This window comes from Protopterus annectens, chromosome 2.part1 (assembly GCF_019279795.1).
Source record: "Protopterus annectens isolate FY-2018-M chromosome 2.part1, PAN1.0, whole genome shotgun sequence".
Lineage (NCBI taxonomy): Eukaryota > Metazoa > Chordata > Ceratodontiformes > Protopteridae > Protopterus > Protopterus annectens.
The window spans coordinates 1,081,616,515-1,081,638,822 of record NC_056729.1 but is presented as its reverse complement, the minus strand read 5'-3'; the positions used below and the strand labels follow the sequence as shown (position 1 = coordinate 1,081,638,822).

Sequence of the window (22,308 nt, the reverse complement as noted above, 5' to 3'; positions counted from 1 at the left end):
CATCAGACTTAATACTGCAGCTTCCTGTTGTGTATCAGAACATGATGCTGTGATTTTGGTAGTATGAATGACTCTTACAATTTTAAGTGTGTTGTGAAGCAAAGGTCATTGATACAATGATCATGTAACATTCACTGTTTCAGCTTATAAAAGTGATTTAAAATTGTGCATTGTTTTAACAACTTGCAACATTCACTGTTTCAGCTTATAAAAGTGGTTTTAAATTGTGCATTATTTTTAAATAGTTGATAAAGTGCAAGAAAGCACAAAATCATGTGGTATTTATTTCTATTTATTTTTTGAATAAAGTTCCTGTCTGCTTGTTTTGAAGTATTCTTTCTGCTTTAATCATTTATGTCCCACTGTTTTTTTTTTTTTTAATTTTCAACTCTCCAAACAGTTTAATGTGAATATCCTTATACTTGGTAGCTTACTGGCTGCTCTGAGGTGACCTATATTTCACTCATTAAGTTGTAAAACATCCAAGCCTATTTAACCTCACATTACTTTACAAAGCCAGCGGATCTGCCAGAAGGCAGCACTTCACTCTACAGCCAAAATAAACAAGACTTGTTGGATGGATATGCTCCTAACCTGGCATATTTCCAGCCAATGAATATGCTGCTACTCAAGCTCAAAGGCATTAGCTAGGCTAATTGTAAGGTACAAATTGATGACTGGATGGGATGATAAAAATAAATGTATTCAGTGTTGTTGTATACTGCTTTACTTGATTTTAAGTGGTAAATACTTTATGTATTTACAAAGCATGTGAAGAACTATTAAGTATGTCTACTTAAAGTGTGTCCAGTTAGGTATCCAAGTGTCCATGAGAAAGCTCACCTTGTATTGTTCCTAAGTTCCTTTACTAACTCTGTATTATGCATGACTTGGATGTCTTATGTCAACATAGCCATTCTATGCATATTCAAAAGACATTTCAGTTAATGTAACTTTTCATTCTTTAATATCATGACCAACCCTGTATGTGTCCATGTATCTGTTTGGTTTCTTCAGTGGTCTTCATATCTTTAGAATTTAGTAGGTGGTCGTCAAGTCTTTCGGAACAATGCTTGCTACACTACATCTTATTGGAGAAAAAACTCAGGACTATCCCTTTGTTATTCTTTCTTAACACAGTTCAAAGACTCTCTATTTTCTTATGTCAGTAACAGATGTGGCAGTTCAGGTTGCCTTCACCTCTTAACCTCATTGTATTTTGATATACAAATTTCTATGGTTCCTCCTATACAGTTTTCCATTTGTCCCAAAATAACACAGGACCTTTATCTAGACTGCTTTTTCATCACCTTCAGCTACAGACTGCAAACTTTCCCACAGTTTTTGTGTTCTTACTTTATCATCAGCTTAAACATCTGATAGTCTTAAGCACTATCTATCATAATAGTATATCTATGTATACTGATTTCCTTCCATTATTCTTTCACTTTGTGTATTTTCTGACATTGATTATGTTGATAAAGTAGATGATTTCCTGTTCAAATGTATGTCCTTAACAGATGTGCTAGTAAGAGGTGGAATCCTTCCAATGGTATCCTAGTCTCTTATAGTACTCCTATATTTTAAAAGTGTAACGTGTTGCTTCTCTTGAGATTTTTCACTGTTCATAGGGTCATAGCTATATACCTGAATAATAATCACAAGGGTCTCTTTAAGCCTAGCCATGCACCTCAAATGGATCCAGCAAATTTGGTGTCCTAGAGGTTACATTTAGGGGCATTTGTAAACTTGGGCATGTGTGGTCAAACATTTACAAGTTGCGCTATCCATTAGAAACATAAGTGAGAGACTGGAGTGAATGTCTGATTTCTCATCCATTGGTCCATTTTATGGTTGAATAGATCAAGGCAGGCACCATGCACTATTTTGCCCTCATCCATTGCCTTGGTGACCTTCTCAAAAAAATCTACCAGAATGAATAGGTATGATTTTCCCTTGACAAAAACAAACTGGCTTGAATCCAGTATCCTGAGATTTCCAATGTCATTATTAATCATTTCCTTGATAATTCTTTCAGTGGCTTGGCATATGAAAATAGACTATGTTCTTTCCATAATCAAAATGTCATGTCAGCAAATATTTCAGAGAAATTCATGAACATCAATATGTATTTCCAGTATCCAATCACAGACCATATCCTGCCCTGAAACATGTAACTGTAAAAGTAAAGCATTAGTTTATTTAGCAAACTGTATTTCCTGTGAAGCCTTCTATGTGAGAAAAATGAAGAGGTGTAAGCTGTCATGTGATCATTAGAATTCATTTGAATAGCGCACTTAATGCTATTTTTAACAAATTCTGTTGAAGTTTTGTTTATTTGACTTGCGTACAGATGAAAGCACTCATTCTTAATAAAACATGATTTAACTTAGATTATCCTGGTGTACTTCATCTTATCAGTGTGATTATTGTATTTTTTGGTTCCTGGTTAGCATGCTGAGTGGTGGAACAAACATTTATTTTTTTTGCTCTTTTCACATACTTGTTTGATTGCAGACTGTATGGACTGGAGATGATATATTTAGATTCCCCCTCATGCCCAAGTCTTCTGATTTCTTGAAATCTGAATCGTAGACAGTCATTAGCTATGTTAACATCATGTGGCTCCTTTCATGGCAATATAGACTTTAACTATATAATCACACTTGCATGTGTGTCTGTTAATGTCATACATTCAGGGAATTTGAAACAGTAACTTATATATATGAGATTCATGACTTCTTCCCAATGGAATTGGATCCAATTTTATTTGGGGGGTATGCTATCACCTTTTCCTTTAGTTTGTTATTATGGTATTGACTTTTTATGGCACAAGTCAGTACTTTCTCTATATGTACAAACATGCCTGGTCAGTTCATCGTTTTTCTCATTCTTTCATAGCACTTTAGCATTCCCAATTGTGGCTCATGTATCCTGTAAAGCATTTGTTTTCTCTTTCAGTTAGAAACTATATTGTTCTCAGCTGTGAGCATTACTGCAGTCATGCCTACATTGTTGATCATGCTATGTCCCACTCCATAACTTCAGAATTACATGTATGGACCGCCATGTCTTCACTGCTATTACAGTGCTACAAAGGCAGACCACTCCCACAGCTATTGTGACAGTTTAGTTAACTTTGGTATTGAACTCACTGCATTCATAGCTAATTCCACCTAATACGGGGCTTCTCAGCGCTTCTGTCGATCACTAGTGATATCTGCATTGCTTACTGTACTTATTTCCTTGTTTCACTTGAAAGAAAGTTACTGTTTGTTGTTTTTGCATTTAGTTACTTAACACATTGCACTCAAGTTACCTGGCACTTGCTCACTAAAGCAATTATATAAGTCAGCACTAAAAATTAAAAGCACTACACCCTCACTCCCCACTGGCCCTTGTTTTTAATTATTAAGGAATTCTCAATATTATTTTAGCATGTCCAAAGGTCAGTTGTCAATCTCCTCTCCGGTCCAGCTGGTGAATCTGTGAATCTTGAAGCAATGTTATAACTGCCTCATGTACACAGACAACCCTCTCCTCCTCCCACATAACACAAATACTTGCGAGAGATGCAGCTATTTAGCCAAACTGGAGGCTGAGCTCTCTCAACTCAGGACTGGCAAGACCAGACAGGAGGAGAAGGCAACTACACACACCACAAAACCAGCCTCACATAATGCTACAACACCACTGAATCAAACACATAAACACACAAAGACATACTCGGAGGCTCTGAGTAAAAATTTACCTAAACAGCAGAGGCCTCCAAAGCAGACACCCAAACAACTGCTACCTCAAGACACCCCACAAGCAACACATAAACCACAAAATCAGTGTGCAAAGCAGTCACAGCCCTTAAGGCCAAATACAACACCAAACATACTTGTCATAGGTGACTCCATAGTCAGACACACTGACGTCCCACTCACCAGGCTGAACAAGGAGAGGGTCACAGTAAGCTGCCTATCGGGCGCTAGAATCCGTCACATAACACAAGCACTCGGGTCACTCCACGGCAAGTACAAATATGACACAGTCATTGTCCATGCTGGTGTGAACGACCTGAGACGTACCTCCTGGACTACATGAAAAGAGACATAGAGGAGCTCTCTGATTATGTAGCCCAGGCAGGTATGACCCTGACCCTGAGCAGTATCCTTCCTTCACCAAGAATGATGCCACAATATAGAGACAAGATGATCAGCTTTAACAATTGGCTTAATGTCTGGTGTCATTCAAAGGGGATCCAGTGTCTGTCTGCCTGGGATGACATGCTTGACAAACCACGCTGCTTGCAAGGGACGGCTTGCACCTGTCACCCTGGGATTCCGGATATTGGCTAAGGCTCTTGCCACCCCATAGTGCCTTTTTAGGCAAGGCTCAAATTCTAAACCTACCACCCTAGAAAACAAAAATGGGAAGAAACTGAGGGTAATGCTGCTCAATGCCAGAAGTCTAAATCTCAAAATGCATGCACTCGAGGCCCTTCTCAGTATGGAGAACATCGATGTCTGTGCTGTAACTGAAACCTGGTTCAAGGCTCCTGAGAGCACCCCGGCACTATTAGGTTTTACCTCATATCATGCGTTCCAGCCCCAAAACCTGGACCACACTACAAAAGGAGGGGGTGTATCCATATTCATAAAGGATACCTACACCTCCAGGTTGGTGGCAACGCTCGGAAACCATCCAGGTGCAACTAACCATAGGCAAAACTGCTCTACAAATTGTAGTATGCTACAGACCACCCTCTCAAACTCAGGAACCCCACACAGCCTTCCTGAAGACACTGGAGGGTATAAATGTATCTCCAAACACCATCATATTGGGTGACTTCAACTACCCGAATATAGACTGGGAACATTACTCAAGCCCTAACTTTCTAGCCCAACGGTTCCTGGAGTTCATAAATTCAAATGCCATGGAACAGCTAGTCACTGTTCCCATGAGAGGAGAAAATATATACTAGATCTCATTATCACAAACATGGGGACAAAATGCTCCACACCAGAAGTATGTCCCTCATTGGTGAGATCAGATCATAAACTAATCTCACTGGAAATCCACATCCCGCCCCCACCCCAAACAAAAATGACCACAGTGAAGAACTTCTCTAAAGCAAACTTCACACTACTCAAGACTGGTTTGGTATCCTTCATGGCCCCTGAGCCAGTGGAAACCACAACCCAAGCTGCGGAAGCCCTTACAAATGCCTTCTATGAACACCTCCAGGACTGCATGGATCAGGCAATCCCAAATAAAACCAAGACTGTTTCCACAAAGGGCAAACATCCAGTCTGGTGGACCCCAGCCATTAACAAACTTTACAATAAGAGGAGAAAGCTATTACATGATAGAACAAAATCCATAAAAGGGAAGTCACCCCTGATCATTATTAGTAAAAAATATGAGCACTCATAAAATCAACTAAGGCCAATTTTGAGAGAAAAATTGCCATGGATTCAAAGGACAATCATAAGGCCTTTTTCGGCTATGTTAGGAACCTGGGTGGAAACTCCCAGATATGCTCAGAATTAGTCCAAAATGATACAAAAATCACTGAACCCACAGACATTGCCAACATACTGGCAGACAGGTTCAGTGCAAACTTCACCCCTCTCCCCTAAAGGAGAGATAACTATCCCAGAGTGTAGCCTCCCAGACATCTCAAATGCGCAGGTGAAAGCTGCTCTCTCTAAAGCTAAAAACACAGCATCAATGGGACCGGATGGTGTCCCCGGCTGTGTGCTACATGAGCTAAATGAGGAATTAAACCCGCACATAAGGCAGCTGTTTAATCTCAGCCTTACCACAGGATACGTGCCCAAGGAGTGGCGTACGGCAACTGTGGTCCCACTCCACAAAGGCGGTGCCTCTACGGACCCTGGTAATTAATGCCCCATAAGCTTAACAAGTCTAGTCTGCAAAGCTATGGAGAGGATCATAATGGAGCTCATAAATAAAGATATAGGGGACTTGCAGACATTGGACCCGACCCAGTTTGGCTTCGTCAAGGGAAGATCATGCCTTTTGAACTTGGTCGACTTCTTCGAAACAGTCACCAAGGCCATTGATGAGGGAAAGGCAGTCCATACAGCCTACCTTGACCTTGCAAAGGCTTTCGACACAATACCCCACTTGGGTATTGTAGAAAAACTTACCAGCTTAAATGTAAACCCTTATGTCACAAGATGGGTTGCAAACTGGCTTAAGGACAGAACCCACAGGGTTAGAGTTGCTGGCACTATGTCAGACTCCAAGCCGGTCACAAGTGGTGTCCCACAGGGCTCGGTCCTTGGCCCCCTATTGTTCGGCATCTACTTCTCAGAAGTACAGGCCAACATAGGAGGACTTTGGCTGACAAAGTTTGCAGACGACTGCAAACTGGGCATCATAGTGGAAAGTGCATCGGACACGGATATCCTTCAGAAGGGACTCACGGAAACAGATAGCTGGTGCCAGAGCCATGGCCTGAAGTTAAACGCCAAAAAATGTATAGTCATACCCTTCGGGAAAAACAAGGTAACCCCAAGCTACCATATAGGTGGCAATCCACTAAGCACAGAAGAGGTTATCAGGGACCTGGGGACCCAGGTTGACAGTGGCCTTTCTTTTGACACTCACGTTGCTAAAGTGGTTAGAAAGACCTTCTACATTGCCCACCTGATCATGAAGGGATTCACATCCAGATCTAGTGAGGTCATTGTTCCCCTGTACTCTTCACTTATCAGACCAATGATCGAGTCGACCAAAAGAAACCACACCTCTCTCCGAGCCTCCAGAGAAAACACCAAAATGTAGAAGAAAACAACACCGGTAGGCTCACCACAGCAAAAGTCCTGTTTAATATATATGATCCAAATATGGTAATGCGAATTAGATCTGAAGTTTTGAGTGAGGATAGGTCTATTGTATCAAGTGATACCTATGGTCGAGTTCCAAAGATAGATTTCAAGAACATCAGGGATGATATCAGGATCACCATTACCTATACTAATGACAATAGGTCATTGAAAAATATTATATGTAACAATTGGAAGCTGTTGACTGTAGATGATCAGACTAGGAGATTAGTGGGGGATAAACCTAAATTTGCTTATAGGAACCACAAAAATCTTAAAAGACTGTTGTGCCATAACCCAACAACAGATGTTGATGTAGGGTTGAATACCATATGTAAGGTGGGCACATATTCATGTGGGAAATGTAACATGTGTGAATATATAACTAAAGATCAGGTGTTTGTTCATCCCTATTTGAAGTTTACATTTATACCTAGGTTCTACGCCTCTTGTGACACGGAAAGTGTCATATATTTAGCAAATTGCAACACATGTCCGGCGTTCTATGTAGGACTCACCAAGAGAAAGTTAAAACAAAGAATGTACAATCACATTTATGATATTAAACAACATAAAGAACAGAATGCGTTGGCAAGACATCTTATGACATATACTGAACATGCTTTTAACTTTAGAGTCTTACAAATAGTTAAGCATAGCATCGGGGGGGTGACCACATGAATTTATTAGAGAATATTGAATTACAATGGATTTTTAAGCTTAGGGCTCACTTACCCCCGGGCATTAATCACTGTGTATCTATTAGACCAGTGCTTAAAAGTAGATAGTGTTCTCTATACCTAATGTATTTTATGGCATGGTATGTAAGGTTCTTTTATCTTCCTCAATGGCTATAGATTGATATATATTCTATTTTTATCCTATTTATGATATCTACATATTGTTGTTTTTATATGATTGGAGTGTTTTATTATTCATACTTTCTATACATATATTTTTTATATATATTTTTTATTTTATAACACAGATCTATTGAGCATTTATGTGTATATATAGATTTTAGTGATTCCTCTACCTCTTCTTAGCATTGAAATAGTAGATAGGTGGGCAAGTACTGTGTCTTTAAAATTAGAGGTTCTATTAAGTAGTTAATTGTTTAATTAGCTTGCATTAAAAGCTTGATTGAGTTTTATTCAATGTATATAAACTCATTGCTCCTATGACTAAATAGATCTGAAGAAGCGTGTGTTACAACACGCGAAAGCACTTATCTTTTTGACTACAGTGTTTTAATAAAGAGATCTTGATTTTCGAAGCAGTGGTTTTTCATTTTTCAACAGGACTTTTGCTGTGGTGAGCCTACCGGTGTTGTTTTCTTCTACCAATGATCGAGTACAATGCCCCATTCGGGATGTATCTCACCCGACATCTGCAGCAATTGGAGAGACCCCAAAAGTTCCTCACCAAAAGGATAAAGGGACTCCAAAATCTGTCATATGCTGCCAGATTGAAGAAACTCCAGCTCTATTCAGTCGCATACCGTCTGCTCAGAGGTGACATGTGCCTGACATACAAGGCCATGTCCAACCTGGAATTAATGGACATGTTCCACCTCAAAAAACCAAATCCACCAAAACCACTAGAGCAAGCGACTTAAACCTTAGCACGGATATAAATAGGACATGCTGGAGGGATAGATTTATCACTCAGAGACTCCCTATGCTGTGGAATAAAATCCCGGTCCATGTGAGGCAGAGCACCTCGCTGGCTCTGTTCAAGAGAAATCTTGACCTGTGGATGGGAGATCGTAGGTTTACCCCGGGAATCATCTCTGTGTCACTGCTGGACAGAGGCACAACAAACTAATGGGCACAGTATTTTTTCATATAAGGGGTGGCGTAAGCCACAAAACTTTAGGCTAGGCTTATAAATGCCTTAGGGCAGATAGCCTAGTATAAACCTATGAACCTATGAACCTATGAGATGAAGTATTTTAAATGTGAGAACATTGGTTTTATACAAGTGTAATTTCTATTTTTAATCTGCAGATCTGTTTTATCTTTTCAAAATTTTCATAAACCAAACAGCCCAAAATATTCTTTAATTGTTGTAATTAAAAAAAAAAACAATCTTTTTATTCTCACTTTTACTTTCAGATAACAATAGCACCCATTGTTTTCTTTCTGTGTGCCTTCTAGCACTTAAAAGTATTTTCAGATAAATTATTATACTCAATGCATATGTCTAGTAAAAAGCCACATGTTCTTACTAATTCTCTGCATTTACTGCCAACAATCTTAACTTGTGGCCATAATCCCAGTGAATTAGACTCCTTTTCAGATGTCAGTGTACTGGATCATTTTATTTCAATAGTGCCAACAGATGGCTACTGTTAGAATTGCAAGACCTACTACTGGAAGTCCCACCACTTTACAAAGTAGAATTCACACAGAATATCTAATTCCAGAAGTTACTGTTAGAGCCTTTCAAGTATAATGTGAGCGGCTCAGTCGACAACAGCCCTGTTACTTATATATATTAACTCCATGTTCAGTGCGGCTTGAATATGGGTCAGTGCTCTGATACAGAAATAGTACATTCATATGTATTTGTTTATTTATTTATTTATTTATGTAATTATGTATGTATGTATGTATGTATGTATGTATGTTAACTGGATGGGTGACCCTGCCCTTGACCCCTTTTCAATCACCTACAAGGTGCATAGGCAGAATGCTTCAACTTTATATTCATTCCCCTCATTCACATTTGTAGATACATTGCTCTGAAGATCACAATTAGGTAATTGGAATTTCAACACAATGCCAAAACAGCTCTTTTTCATATTTCTGTTCAAAAACATTAGCTTTTTTGAATACACTTTTTTTTTTCTTTTTATACATCTTAGAACATGTCTATTTCTACCAGTGTCTATAAAATGTTTTCATGGGAGGACAAGGTCTCCTGTCTCCCCACTTTTTTATAACCACATCTACACAAGGCTTGAACTTCAGCTACAAAGTTTTTTTTTTCTTGGTTCCATTACTTTGACAATATATCTTCATATTCCCTTTTATAATTAGTATTTTTTCAACATATTCTCAATGCATTTCTCAGTTTAATTTATCACATTTTATGTTATATATATTTGTTTTCTCAGATTATTCATTTAACTGTACACCAGTAACTTCCCTTCATCTGCTCATACCCACAGCTTTTATTAAACTCACATCTGTTTCTCTTAGGAGTCAGCTGCTTGTTACTTTAGTCCTAGTATCACTAAGTTTTCTGTTTTTCATTTTACATTTATCACAAGGAATAATTAGAATTTCTGTTATCAAAGCTTTCATAAGATTACTATTATAGTATGCAGTCTAAAGAAAGTGATCTGTAGTACAAGTTATGTGTGAGCTGACATTCCTGGGCAACACATTGCCTGCTGTTTCTTTGACATTTCTATTTCCAAGAATGATTCATGTGCCAGGTCAAGCATTCTTCTTATCTGTTGATTGGGAGCTCTTATTCTCTCAGCTTTGAAAAGCAAGCCCTGTATGCAATTTACTTCTTTTTTTGAAAGAAAAATAGTATTACATTTCTTTCCATTTTCTCAGATTTTACACAGTTCACTTCCTCATTTAGGCAGTATTCTCTGTTCAGTTCCTCATTGGAACTTCTGTTGTTAACTTTTCAGTCACTGTTAATATTTCTTCTGAACTATTGCACTGTTCTGCTATCATTTGGCTTCAATAATTATTACTGGAAATATATGTAGTACTTCTACAAATTCTGCCTGCTTCTCTGATAATTATATTATGTTCAGCACATCTGCCATGATCCTGCAACCTTAAGTGTTCATCTGGATTATCATGTTTAACCCTTCCAGATAAAGGGGTGAATGTTTTGTAATTGATTAGCAAGTCAAGGACTTATTTGGTTAGGTAGGCTGTTAATGGTTTTAGTGACTGCTTGCCTAATATTAATTTTTGAAACTATGAACTCATGCAGTTCCTTGCCTTTTGTGTACTTCAGGTTTAGTTCAAGATTCTGTAGATTGAGTAACATTATTGGAGACTTAAAGATGGCCTGTATGAAAACTTACTGAATATGTTTTAGAAGTGTTTATGACCTATTTGCATTTAAGCTTCATTAATAAGGATATGTTATTAGAACAACTTAAATGTATGCATTCTATCTCAGCATACCTTCATTGTGTATATGGAAATGCTCTTTACTTCTTGGCCAGTTCTCTTGCGAAATTACAAATCCAGTACAGATTTAATTGTCATCTTCTCATAGCAAAACTGGCTTACTGTTATCCCAACATTTATTTGTTGATGCAACTGTAAATAGTTTCTTAAGCATTTCAATGTTTTTCTTGTTCAAAGTTCCATTCCTCTTGTGATAAAAATGGGGCTTATATTATTGAATTATATATTTTTAATTAGCTAGATTGTTAATTATTTTCATGACACTTGTTTTGCATCAATGTGTGAAACTTTGAATATATACATATAGTTAACTGTCTACTGATTATTTTATTTCCTCATCATATTGTTGTAGACAATGAAAATGATTTTATATTATTTTATTTTATTATAATGTGCTTACTGGATAGAACAATGATTTCAGTGGTCCATTCCCAGTCTCTGTTTATGTAGAGAGTACATAACATACAGAATGCAAGTACTACATGCACTGTAAAAATTCATAGCTTTATAGGTACTTAATAAGCTAATGATCTGTGAGGATCTTAGAAAGCCTAGTCATCCATTCCCATGGTAGTTTTAGCCTGTATTTTTTGCATATGAATAACCCAGAGACAGGCTCAACAAGGATATGTTGGAGATTTACATGTTCCCGTATCCATGAGGGACAGGGATGCTAAATCAGAGGTGAGTTTGTGGTTATTCATCCAGTCATCCAAATTACGTTTGACTAGAGTAAGAGAAGTAATTTGTTTTATGTGGAATAGAAGACTGTTCCACAGAATCCCTATTCTCTGAGATACATACCTATTCCTCCATCATGTTCTATATATACTGCAAAGGACATTGAGATCCCTTGAGCTGGTGTTTATCATAACATAGGGCTTGTGAATATGTAATATATCTGACAGAAAACATTCAGTTGAAGCTCTGTATGCAAGGCAGAGGTTGTCGCTCAGTAGCTTGTATGATACCGCGAAAAGGGACAAGGCTTTGAGACGGTGTCTTTAGACTTTATAATTTACACCCTTATTATTATTATTATTATTATTATTATTATTATTATTATTATTATTTTTTTTTTTATTTTTTTTTTTTTGTGAGAAAATGTTCTGGTCATTTCAGCTGTGACAAGTGTTTGGACGAGTACATACCAAAAGGCACATCATTTTCAATGTTTGGCCTGATGAGTGTGGAGTACAATGCAATGAATATATCTCTGGACCTCAGCGTAATACTTTTCATTGTAAGTTGTGCAGTGAAAAAAAGGCTTCTTTAAAACATTGAATATTTGGTGATCAAAGGAAAGTTCAATACTGACATAGGTTCTCAGATCCTAAACAAAGAAACATCATCCCTATGTAGGCTTGAACTAGCAAACTTTTGTGTTAATAGCTGAACACACTGATTGCACCAAAGAGACAATGCAAATAAAGAGAACAATACATAGCAATCATTAAAGTTAATGAAATATTACTGAAAAATAAGTGAGCAAGTGCTTATACGTATATAAGCAGAGACAGTTTATGCCACTTATTATGTTATGTTATATTATGTATTTACATATATAGTTTAAGCAGTGATAAGAAAAGGAGGAAGACAAAAAGACAAAATAAAAAAGGGGAGAAGACAAATGGAGGGAATAGGCAGTAAAACGAAAAGGGGGTCATTGTGTGTAATCTTGAAGTGACCAATGTAAAGACTTTTGGAATAGGCTTTATAAGTGATCATGGCCTGTTTCCACCTAAGCTTCATTAATATGGATAGATTTTCTCAAATCCATATACTATTGCTAATAATTCCTTCTCTATTCAGAGGGCTGTTTTGGGCATCTGAAAATGATCTTGACTCATCTTATAATCTAACAATTCCATTACCATTTTGACTGTCATCCATTTGGATCAACACTGGTTAATTCACATCATAAGTGTATGTGGGGGGAATGGCATAATTTACCTCATAGACACAAGGTACAGGGTTTGTTTCCACATTTAAAATAAATTGACTAGGCTTAAGATAGCCCACAAAAGCAACTAGCCAAGCACTTATCTCATGGACACAAGGTACAGCGTTTGATTCCCACCTTCAAAATAAGATGACTAGGCTTAAGATAGCTGAAAACAGCAATTAGCCTAGCACTTACCTATGAACCTGTTAATCGAGATATTTATTTTGATACATTTGCATCCAGTTTCTTAACCATTTCAGAATTTTTTAATATTCACAACCCCATCCCCCAGCTACATCTTGCTCTTACAGCTTTTTTTGAAGCACTGTTGTCTGAGATGGTTTCCTATCAAAACTTCAGACGGCATTCACTCAAACTAGGGTAGTCAGAAGGCTGTTTTCCAGTTCATGGAAGGCTGAACCAAAATGGTCGATTCCACAACAATGAATGCTAGTATGCATTCACTGTTGTGAGGTCAACATTCTGCTCGGAGATCTCAGGACAGTGAGGATTGGGAAATCTACCCACTTCCTCACTGTAGTTAGATCTCGGAGTTTGTATATATAATTAGCAGGGGGTGTGGGGGTGCAGAGGGGACTTGCTCCCTACAGTACTTTAGTTTGAAATGGCTGGTAGGCAGGGTATACTGCGTAATGTCAAGTACATCGAATGATGATGTGTTGACATTACCAGTTTCATTAATTTGCATGAATAATGTTTTTATTTTCATTGTTATTTTTTTAGTCAAAGTGATCATTCAACCGAATACGTTTCAGAATTATGATAGTAAACCATCTGAGACAAATAAGATACAACATGGGCAAGTTACTAGATCATTCCTAAAATCCTTTCAAATGGTAGTTTGTCTTCTAAATGTGTAATTTCCACAGCTGCCTGATTTTTTTACATATCTGTCATGAAGTGCTTCTATTGTTCTATATGAGCTATGTATTTTAGATATGTCATTCTTATTCTACATTCGCTGTTATGTAACTTAAAATGTGTAGTTTTTATCTCTTCTTTGGGTATATTAGTATTTTGTCATGTTTTTTTTATGTATGAACCCACCATAATCGATCAATAGCCATCAATACTTGACTTATTTGTGCAGAATGCCATTGGAATACTTCAGATGTTAAAGAACTATGAAAAGAAAATCTAAGGTGCATATACCTTCTTAATTGCTTATTAAACATATGCAACATGCAACTTTCTTATCTCCAACTTTATCTGCCCAAATCCCTCATTTCCATCTAGTAGTGAAAAAAGTTGCCATCTGTGACTGAGAAGATAACTTTTTCAATGGTATGCAAAAGGTAACACACTCTCTCTCTCTGTACATCGAGTTAAACGCATTTTGCAAATCAATATCTTGCCTTACTTTACAACAATAACAATACTGCTTAAGCTACTCTGTTGTCTCTAATTGCCGCTAAAGACACCTAAGCTTTCCATTGACTTCAATACATACTCTGTTCTACCCTTGAAAGATAACTGGTACTTTCATGAAGTATCCATGCCAGATAGCATCATGATTTTTTTTATCTTGTATTGTCCTAGGAAACTTCCTAAACCTGTAAAAAAATCAGCATCATTTATAAGCATATCATTTCTTTGGCATTGTGTAGTATTTCTATTATCTCTGTAACTGTGTAACAATTCTTGAATGTGTACATATTCACTTTGATTTCCACTTGAAGTAATTTTACTTTTGCTAGATTTTCACAAGTTGTACAATACAGAATATTAGGAGAATTTAATGTAATAAATGCTGTAATCTGAAGGAGGTCACTGGAATTCTTATGTTTATAGAGGTTTATTCACATGTCAGTAGCATTTAACCCACTGGATTTAATTGATGTTTTGAAGATGTAAACACTGAGCACACATTTTGTGCCTCGTTGCCCCAGTATTTTAGAAGTATCTTTACATCTATGTCTGTTTTGACTTCAACAATTTACTTATTACTTCTGCACATCTCTTGACAATGATCTGATTTACTCTGTTTAGTCAATGCATCTGATGCATGTTTTGGAATTCAGTGTATAAATGCTTCCACTTTAATAGGCTGATATGGTTGTGGGTACATGCTAGACTATTAATCTGAGAGGATCTTATGAAGTCTAGCCTTACATTCCCATGGTTCATAGGTTGGTACTAGACTATCGGCCCTAGGGCCTATACAAGCCTAGCCATAACAATTCCCTGGCTATTTCTTCCCACACTATTTACTTCCCTGGACCCCTGTCTATCAGGGCAACTGACGTGATCCCCAGGGTAAATTTCCTTTCTCCCATCCAATCATCAAGGTTCCTTTTGAAGAGGGCCAAAGAGGTGCTCTGCTTGACATGTATGTGCAGTCTATTCCAGAGTCTGGGGAGTCTCTGGGTCAGGAACCTATCCCTCCAGCATGTTTTGCTTATTGTGATGACAAGGTTTATGTCCCTGGAGTGTGTAGCTGAGAGGGATTGGGGTTTCTTTAAGTGGAGCATGTCCAACAGCTCTGGGTTTGATATAGCTTTGTATGTTAGGTAGAGATTGCCTTTGAGTAGGCTCTATGTGACGGAGTAACACTGGAGTTTTTTTAGATGTTCTGCTTAGGGCATCTGTTTGAGGCTGGTAATCCTCTTTGTGAGGGATTTCTGTGGCCTTTCCAGTTGTTGTAGATGTCTTGTGAGGTACATACCAAAAGGGGGACTGCATTCTATAATGGGTCTAATGAGTGACAAGTAGAGGGGAACAATAACCACTTTTATCCTGGATGAGAAACCTTTTGTGATGAGGTGTGCCATGAAGAAGGATTTCCTGACTACTGTGGCGATGTGATTATCAAAGGAGAGACTACTGCCCACCTGTGTCCCAAGGTCTTTTATCACTCATCCAGTGTTAAGCAGACTACCGCCTATGTGGTAGTTTATGGGTACAGAGTTTTTACCAAAAGGGATGACAATGCACTTTTTGGCATTGAGCTTGAGGCCATGACTTTAGCACCAGGCATCGGTCTCAGTGAGGCCCTTTTGTAGGATGTCCACATCGTTAGGAGTTTTGATTATGGCTCCTAGTTTGCAGTCATCTGCGTACTTCATTAGCCAAAGACCTTCTATGTTAGCCTGTACTTTAGAGAAGTAGATACCAAGTAGGAGAGGACCCAGGACTGAACCCTTGTCACTGGTCTGAAGTTGGATTTGAAGTCTGCTACTTTCACAGTGTGGGTTCTGTCAGTGAGCCAGTTGGCAACCCATCTTGTGACATAGGGATTTATACCTAGTTTAGTGAGTTTATCTATAATTCCAGAGTGGGGGATGGTGTCAAAAGCCTTGATGAGATCTAGATAGGCTGTGTGAGCCACCTTACTCTCATCTACGGTTTTGGTGACTGCTTCAAGGAAGTCTATCAGGTTTAGGAAACTTGATCTGCCTTTTACAAACCCTATAGCTTATTTCTTTAAACAAGGCAGTAATAAAGTTTACCTCTTCTAAAAAGTCATTCCCCGGGATTCAGGACGCCTATTTTTCTGTGCAGAACAGTGTAGAAAATCCTGCACAGAAAATGGCTGCTGAGCGATTCTGGATAGTGCCGTTTTCACATGCATGAGTGGTCCTACACTGTTGTAGCACAGAAAACCAGCAAATATGCAAATCACCTCATTTTCTGATGAAAACCATGCAAATGAGGTGATTGAGCGATTCAACAAGTGGCCAGCTCTCCATGCTAGAACAGTGTCAGTGCAGAAATGCATTCAGAAAATAACTGAGTACCTTTCTGCAATTGACAAAACGGAGGCATGACAGGTCATTAAAAAAGCATGTACTATGCACATTAGACATGCCAATGGCCAAATATAAGGCCATTGGCAGTAAAAAGTGATTAATAATTATGAAAATGAAACTTTTATTTGGCCGATCTCAGCAGTTTAAGCATAGGGCAGCGGAGTGCAAAATTGAACCAAAAATAAAAAAACAAAATGTGAAAACTCAATTTTAAGTTAAATCTGCATTTTATCTTTATAGTCTATGTAAACAATACCAGGGAGCACTGGTTGTCAAGGGGAAAGGGTCCATTTTAGTGCAGGACTAATGACCTACATACTGGGGTATGCAAATGAGGGGAGTTATACTGAATCACATATTTCTTCAAAGTTTCAGCTTGTACCTAACCGTGTAGGTACAGCAATACAACAGTACAAGTCTAAGAGCTGGATGACTTCATAAAAGGGTGTGTCATGCTTGCTGTAAGCTTATTGGAGCTCTGTGGCCCATGTTTGCCCTTAGCTAAGCACAGCTAAGGAAGGGTGTGTGTCAGATGTGCCTGAGCACTGTGTACATAGCCTAAAATGGGTGTGCGCACCATGCATCGGGTTTTAAACATAAACAGAAAAAAAAAGAGGAAATGGCAGCACTGTTTACATTTCAGCACTGGGTATGCACAGTGCACCTTGGGGCTTAAATAAGGAGGAAATAGGGGAAACAGCAGTAGGAAGGCAATCAAGAAGAACTAGCATACCTTCCAGGTGGAATGTATCAGAATCAGCCAATTACACATGCAGCAGCCAAGCACAACACTATAAACTATGCAAACACCTCTCAGACTGTTTTTTGGGGAAACAGCAATAAGAAGGCAATCAAGGAGAACTAGCATATCTGCCAGGTGGAATGTATCAGAATCAGCCAATTACACAGGCAGCAGCCCAGCCCACTACTGTAAACTATGCAAACACTTTTCAGACTGTTTTTTCCCCACAAACTTTACACCACCAGTGTACACAGATGGCGGATTTTAACTGGCAGAACTAACTAAAAATGTTGGAGGCTGCTGCTGCTTTACTCCATCAATATGTGCTAGAGACGGAGGGTGGTGAGGAGAAGAATGCTGACAACCCACCCACAGTGAGGAGGAGGACAAGAGTGTACAGACCCAGGGTAACCTACCAGGGCCTACATAAGCTGGAGATAGTGGGTGGACAGGGACATTCTACAGCAAATCATCGAGCTGTGCTGGGCACGCCTCACACACAGAACTAGCAGAGGGGAACTCATCCTAGTGGATACCAAGGTATGTGTAGGCTTAAAAAAACTAGCCACAGGTACCTTCCAGAGACCAACTGGGGATATCATGGGGGTCTCACAGGCATCAGCATTCAGGGTACTCCACCAGTTCCTGGATGCCATTTCAGCACATGTCAGTGAGCACATATATTTCCCCAGCAGCCGTGAGGCATTGACCAGAAGTATGTGTCTCTTCCACCGTAAAGCAGAATACCCTGAGGTAGTTGGTGTTATAGACTGCATGCACATACACATCAAAGCACCACCTGGTGAGCGGAGTAGGGTCTGCATAAACCTCAAGGGCTTCCCTTCCATCAACTGCCAGGTAATGTGCGATGCAAATTGCATTATCATGAATGAGTGTGCTGGCAGCCCTGGAAGCTATCACGACACCCACATCTGGCATTGCTCACAGCTATATCAAAGGTTTGCCAGGGGGGACATCCCATATGGCCACCTAGTGGGGGATGCTGGCTATGCACTGGAGCTGTGTCTCATGACACCAATCAGAAATGCACACACACCTGAACAAGAACACCATAATGAGGCACACGTACAAACCAGGATCATTATAGAGCATGCGCTTGGGATGCTCTAGTCACGGTTCTGCTGCCTTGACATATCTGGTGGAGCCGTGCAGTATTCTCCAGCTACATGTACAGAAATGTTCATAGTATGTGCCATGATACACAATATGATCCTGCGGAAACAGCTGCAGCAGGAACAGCACGGGGAAGGGCCGCACAGCCCCCCACCATTGCCAAGGCCAGCACAGGCACAGAGGGACTTTGAGGAGGAACTTCCTGTGCCTACCCTTCTAGACAGAAGGAGGCTTGTCCAGTATGCCCAGGCCTTGGCAAAGAGGCAATGCATAGCACACACACTGACACTATAGGGTCCCAGGATACCTCTCTCTGACTTGCACATACAGGAAAAGGGATGCCAAACATGACACTACCTGTGCTTTGCCATGTATAGGGTGTGTACTACATGCATCTGACATAGGCAGCCCTCCAACACCGTTCGTTCTCAATACTGGCCCAGCAACAAGGTAGGTCACCCTTCCTATCAATTACTGAATGGAGTAATATGTTCTGATAGTTGTATGTGTGGTATGGATTATTCATAAGACAGCTACCTTTAAATTTATTGTTATTGATAAAATTTTGGGACATAGATCAACGAAAACTGGTTGGCACAAATTGTTAAATAAAACAGAAAAATATTGGATTGTGAAGCTGGGAGGATTGTTTTCACCTGGTTTCAATGAACATTTGTAATAATTGTTTAATTGGGCTCAATTATTCTATTATATTTTTTATATATAATGTGGTGCATTTACTGATTGTGTTTTACATTGAAAAAGGCCATCAGGCCAAAACTGGTCTTTTTTTGTGTTTTTACAAATTAAAATATGTATGCTCTATTAGAGTGCTGGCTATTTGTTCTTTTGCATTTTGTTTTTTGAGCTGGTGCACCTGCCATCCTTGCACAGGTTTTGATGTGGGAGTTTCCTTCATTGCAGTCTGCTGGTGGCGTTTGCTGGAGCAACAACTTCTGTATCCAGCTTTGGCTTTATCAATATATTTGGTGAACCAAGCAGTTTTGAATAGAACATTGGGGTCAGCTGGTTTTCTTCTGGTCATCTGTATAACAGGATGTTTTGGAAAGAAGAGGTTTGCTGTCCCTGATGTTATGGTGAGCAGGACATTTTCACAATTTGCATTTACGCTATTTGGTGTCTGGAAGGAGTCGTTTCTTTGAAGGTTCATTTGGAGAAGGAGAGGTTTGCTGTTTTATGTAGCTGGGAGCAGGACATTTTTGCTATTTACGATAAGGCTTTCTGGGGTCTGGAAGGTTTAGTCTCCATAAAGGCATGTGTTTGGTAAATTGGATCGAAATATGGCTATGTCATTGGGGATTGAGACTGGTCGGCCTTCTAATGTTTTGCTATGAATCCCATGCCATTTTTTACCAACTGTGAAGCCATGTTAAGCGCAAACATTTTAGTGCTCTGCTATGAATCCCATGTTATTATTTTTTACTAACTGTGAAGCCATGCTAAGCTTAAACGTTTTGGCATTCTCCATATAACTAAAGCATTTTGCTTTGGGTATTTATAAAAACTATCTGGAAGTTTGCTGGCAATTGATTTCCAATATATGGAAAGTGGATGTATTTTTAAACATTCATTAAATTGGGCTATATAAGCAATTTTTTGGTTTTTCACAGGAACATATGATGTGAAAGGTCTGGCCTACTGTTTTTGGGTCACAGTTGCAGCTAGTTTGTCTTGTGTAAGGGGCTCAAAGGAGTTTTTGTTTAACAATTATTTCTCTTTATATTCGGGAGAATTATTTTTGGGCAAGGATTATCAGTTCATGTTCTTGAATTACAGTGCTTGTTTCTACATGCACTAATGATTGCGTGTCAATGTGTATTACAACGCTTACTTTTGGAAAGAATATTGGGCATATTTCAGCTATTGTGAAGACCGTAAGAGGTGAATATCATCGGTTCATCATTTTCTGGATTCCTGATGATGACTGAACGGAAGAGATGAATACCATTCTGCTTAACACTACTGTGAAGCTCAACAAATTCTGTTTATTTCAAGATTTCAAGATACTATAGACATTTACTGTGTTGTCCTTGCCTATTAAATGAGTGTTTTTAAATCTCTTGGGGCTATTATTTACATTTTTGAATAGCCATTTCTTGTGGGCAAACAACAGCGTCATTGAACTATTAAATCTGTTTGGCTTTGATTGACAGTTGTTCATTTTTATTGAAAGACTCAAGTTCCATATTGATTGCATGTATTGTATGTTTCAAAGTTATGTGAAACTGTTTGGGTTTTGTATTACATTCACTGTAGGCTCCAATTTCTGTTTAACTATTTGGGGCCTTATTATAAACTTTTTATCCTATTTATGGATGATAGGGTTGTTTGGTTTTCTATTGCGAATCAGCTAGTTTTTGTTTTTCAGTTACATATATTCATGTGCAATTTATAGTATTGTATGGTTGTGTTAACCAAATTGTTTCATTGTCAGCATCTTCTCATTATGGATTTAATGGCTATTCTAAAGGGCTTATCAGCAGATAAAGAAGATATCTTGGTTTTTGGGATGGGTAATGCAAATAATATGGGAATTCAAGCTGAATACAGTCCTGATTCAACTTGCACCTCTTTGTTTGACCAGCTTACAAAACATATGAAAAATCTTAGATCATCTGTGTGGCATTTGAGGCTTTTTAAGGCTTACTTAGTAAAAGAAATTACCTCTAGGGATTTGAGAGTTCGTATTAAACCTCTAGTTGGCCAACTGGATGATTTATTGTTGTCTTTCTAGGCTGATATTCAGCAGAAGATAGCTTTACAGTTTGTTAAAACTTTACATGAGTTTTATGAACATAGAATAGATACATATATACCAGAAGTTACTCAAATTTGTGAAAGGGCAAACTCTTTTGAAGGTTCTGCCATATATAAACAGTGTTTTGACAAACTTAGGGAAGAGTTGCTCCATTTTGAACAAAGATTAAACAAAATAAAAATTTGTATGTTTAACAGAGATTTGAAGGACTACCAATTGGGTAAATGGAAGAAAAATTAGTACATTTAACAGAGATTTGAAGGACTACCAATTGGGTAAGCCCTTTGAACTTATGAAAAGTGGTAACAATGTTAAAAATGTCAGATTTGCTCAGAAAAAAGTAAACAAAATAAGTCTATTTTGAAAAAGTCTATGAGTGACACTTCTGGTGAGGATTCCTCCTCTTATATTGATACAGAAGTTGATAGACAGCAGACGCCACCAGCCACAAAGAAGTCTTGTAGTGTGGTACAATACAGTTTGTCACATAATCTTGATTCAGCCCCTTTATCTTTAACAAAAGAAGGAGTGGGGGGTAGGAAACATAAGTCCAAAAATAAGCATCAATGTTTCTTTGGAAGCAATGCTAAACTTCCTAAAACCCAGGTAACCTCGCCCAACAATGTTATTAATATTTCTTCAGTTGTTCTGTCTGAATCTGATTATACATTACTAAATAAAGGTCTAAATTTCATTATATGTTTTTTTTGTTTCTGAGGATGCCTTTATTGAAGATTTGTATGCATTTTGCAGATTGTTCAATCTCAAATTATATTTTCAGGGTATTGAATGTACTAATGAAAATAGTGGCTTCAAGTTTAATAATTCAATATTTGTTCTACCTATGAATAAAAATGTGGAGGTATTTCAAAAATGTGTACTTAAGGAGATACATTTTGGTTTGAATTGTTAGCAACGTTTCCC

General features: G+C 38.3%; 1 protein-coding gene across 1 annotated transcript in view; it reads left to right on the top strand.

The window, feature by feature from the left end:
• LOC122794937 (mucin-22-like) overlaps positions 1-22,308 on the top strand; it is a 450,015-nt gene that overhangs the window by 337,420 nt on the left and 90,287 nt on the right. The window lies entirely within an intron of this gene.